Raw genomic sequence first — 3928 nt, forward strand, 5'->3', positions numbered from 1 at the left:
CACTGAGGCTGTAATAAAATATACCAACCTTGACTCTTAAACAGAGGGAGGAAAACTTTATATCAACACCTATATGATTTCCCAACTGGCTCCCAATATCCACAAAAAAACTTCAAATATTAGAGGAGGGACCCCAAACCCATGAGGGGATCTAATAAAACTGGCCTTCAAGGTTTTTAACAATACAGAGGAGGAATCTAAAACTCCCAAACTAAAACATGACCGAATCAAATGCCAGTTACTGGTTGCTGCTATCCAGGGAAATCAGAAAGAGTAAATACCTGAAGGCAAAGCTCAGGGTAAGCTTCCTGTTGCTCCCCCAGGTAACTGCTTAAAGTGCAGCAAGCCAGGACACTAGGAAAGCACCTGCCCAAACCCAAGGCCCCTGCCTGGACTTTGTCCACTGTGTTGTAAAACAGGACATTGTAAGGTGGACTGTAGTAAGGTGTCCCTGGAGCTGCTCCAGCCACACCAATATGACCTGGAAAGCACAGGTCCAAACCTGTCCAAACTGTTGGGACTAGCCACTAAGGACTGTGACTGATGGGGCCTGGGACTTAACAATCCCTGCTGCCATGCCTATCACCACTTATGAACCCTGGATGACTATAATGGTAGCAGGCAAGCTCATTTTCTTTTTATTAGATAAGGGGCCAACACATTTAGTGCTCTCAGAATATTCGGGTCAATTATTTGGTTCCTCCATTTCTGTTGTAGGGGTGGGAGGAATTCAATTCAAACTAAAGGTCACTTCCCTCCTACCTTGCATTCTTCTAAAGTACCTTTCATACACCAGTTTGTGGTCATTCCACATTGTCCTACTCCTATTTTGGGAAGGGGCACCCTCACCAAGTTGCAGGCATGCATATACTTTACTCTAAACCCACCTGGGTCTCTTCTACTCTTATAACTCCCAGCCTCACATTTTCCCTCTAGCCCCTTACTCCCTAATATAGTTAACCCTAAGGTCTGGGATACCACTACTCCTTCGATCACTAAACACCACCCCCCACTCAAAATACAAGTTAAAGGCCCTTACATGTTCCCTCACCAAGCCCAATATCCAGTCAGTAAAGAGGGACTCCAGGGACTTAAGCCAGTTATTCAACAGCTACTCCAAACTGGTTTATTAAAAAGAATCCACTCTCCATACAACATCCCCATCCTGCTATTAATGCTATTACCTTCCAAAAATATGCCTCCATTATTCCTGCTACTCTGCTCCCCACGTCAACCACACCTGAACCTACTCACTCATGCACAGAAATGGTAAACCCCCTATTCTTCCCTTTCTCACACATCAGTCAGTCTAAACTACCAGACACTCTGGCCTGATTTATTGATGGTAGCTTCAATCCCAATTCCAGACAGGCAGGATATGCCATTATAACACATACTCAAGTCATTGAGACAGTTCCTCTCCTGCCTGGTACCACTTCTCAACAGGCAGAACTAATTCCTCTAACACAAGCCCTCATTCTGGCTTAAGACAACACAATGAACATTTACATGGATTCTAAATATGCCTATGATATTCTACACTCACACTCACTTATCTGGCAAGAAAGGCAATAACTAACTACCAAAGTAACTCCCTTTATAAATGGCAACCTCATCCATAAACTCCTATAGGCAGCCAAGCTTCCACAATCAGCCGCAGTCATACATTGCAGAAGACAAAGTCCCCCACTGATCCCACTGCTCAGGGAAACAGTCTTGTAGATGACAGGAAGAATGGTCAGCCACCTCCCAACATAACAAAATCATGACCATAACTGCCACCTGTTTCCCAACACACTCCCCACAAGAATGTTTACATTATCACCAAATAGGGGCTGAGATACAAGGAGATTGGATCTACCTAAATAACAAAATAGTCCTACCTCACAACCAACTGTAATATTTGGGCTAAAACCCAATCTCACATAGAATGGGAAGACTCACCTCAAAGAGACCACAAGACCAGGAGAAATGCAATCAGCAAGAGATTTATTATTTCCAACGCGTTGGGATCTCACCGCCAAGTTGGGGTGAGACCCTGTTAGGCTCTTTAGCTGTCCTTTTATAAATTTTTGGGGGCAGTTTTTCTGGCAGCCAGGAGACAAAGCAGTAAGCAGTACTTATTGGCTAACTTAAGTGACCTTAAACTTATTGGCTGGCATTTATCTGTTTTTAGGTAACTTCCCCTCAGGCTTCTTTACTGATAAACACTTGGCCATCTGCTGGTTTGGCTTTGCAATGAAAAAACATAAAAACATCTGAATACTTCTGTGCCTCATAGCTCTGTGGTTACAAACTTGTGCTTGTGTTAGCAAGAAAACCACAGGCTGTCAGCTCTCAGCTCTTTCCTGTGTAGATGAGAAATAGGCCAGCTCTTGCTAAGACCCCTCCTCAGGCAGCCACACTTCTTGCCCTACATACCCAGGTGTGATAAGACCCTTACCCAAAAGCCTCTTTGAAAACATGTTTATGTGGAAAGCTTTATGCTCTGCTGTAACCTACATATTTCAGGTCTGCAAGCCAGCTGTTTTCGTGGCCGCAGAACATCCTGTGTGTCTAGCAGGTCCTAGGAGGGGGAGGTGTGTGTGTGTCCCCTGGTGTAACAGCTTTTAAGATGGCTTCACTGTTGCTAAGTAACAGCAGGCTTGCTTTACAGAAGCAGATTGCACAGGTTAGTATTTTTCACAACAAACCCAAATCTTGTAAAATATCCACAATCATTTCCATGCGGGATTCAAACCTCTTCTAAAACTCATTCAAACCCAAGTGTAATGTCCCAAAACACACTCACAACTATGAGAAATTACTGCAAACTGCACTTTCTGTACATCCATCTCCACTCAGAGAAAAGCCTGACCACCCCCTTTTCCCACCCACCAGACCAGAGGACACCTCTGTTACCTTTGCCACAACCTATTTCCAACAACTGTAAAAAGTCCTCTCTGACACTGTAGATGAAATGGCCTCCACGCTTACCACCATTCAAAATCAAATAGATTCACTGGCAGGAATGATTCTTTAAAATAGATGGCCCTGGATATTCTACCTGCTGAAAAAGGAGGTACCTGTCTCTTTCTAGAGGAAGAGTGTTGTTTTTACGTTAGCCAGTCTAGAATAATTCAAGATGCGGGGGGTGGGGACAAAAAATCCTATGTTACAGAGCATCTCAAATTCAACAAACAATAGACATGTCCTCATCATGATTGCCCCAGTGAGACCCCTTTCTAACCCATTTTCTAACTCCCTTTTCTTCTAGTACTAGGCTTAACAACTGGACATATTTTATTTCAATTGCTTGTCACTTTTATCTGATGGACTACAGAGTCCATTGCTGTCTAACAGGTCAAGATGGTGCTCACACATCAAGCCATCCAACACCAACAATTACCATCAGGTCCCCCAAACATCCCCTTTCTTTGTCCCTACTCAGCTTGAAGCAAATACAGTAGGAAAGATCTTTGCCCCAATCCCCTTTTCCCTTTTTATGTGTATATATATATATATATAAAGGGGAGAATATTAGGCCTCACAGTCAGCTTAACATAAGCACAACCCTGGCTACTCCTTCACCCTGTCCCCCTACCCCTTCCCTTTCCCTCAATGCTGGTACATTCCAATAAGGACATCTAGTACAAAACAGGATCTTGAAAAAAACAGAAAATCTACAAAGCTGTTAGGGCACAGAATGGCTGCCCTTCTCATCCCCGCAACCCCCTCTTTCCCAAATTCAAATCCTGTAAAGCCTCTGCTAGTCTGTATCAGGGCAGAATACTGATTTTTCAGTTTCCCCTCCAGGTTTGCTGGAGTAAATTCCCTTGCATTAAAACACTTGGCTCAGAGTCCTTTAATCCCTTTGTCTTTTTTTTTTTTTTTTTTTTTTTTTTTTTTTTTTTTTTTTTTTTTTTCCTGCAACACATCCCAACCCCCA

The sequence above is a fragment of the Galeopterus variegatus genome, unplaced genomic scaffold, assembly GCF_000696425.1.
Source record: "Galeopterus variegatus unplaced genomic scaffold, G_variegatus-3.0.2 Scaffold2173, whole genome shotgun sequence".
In the NCBI taxonomy this organism is placed as follows: domain Eukaryota; kingdom Metazoa; phylum Chordata; class Mammalia; order Dermoptera; family Cynocephalidae; genus Galeopterus; species Galeopterus variegatus.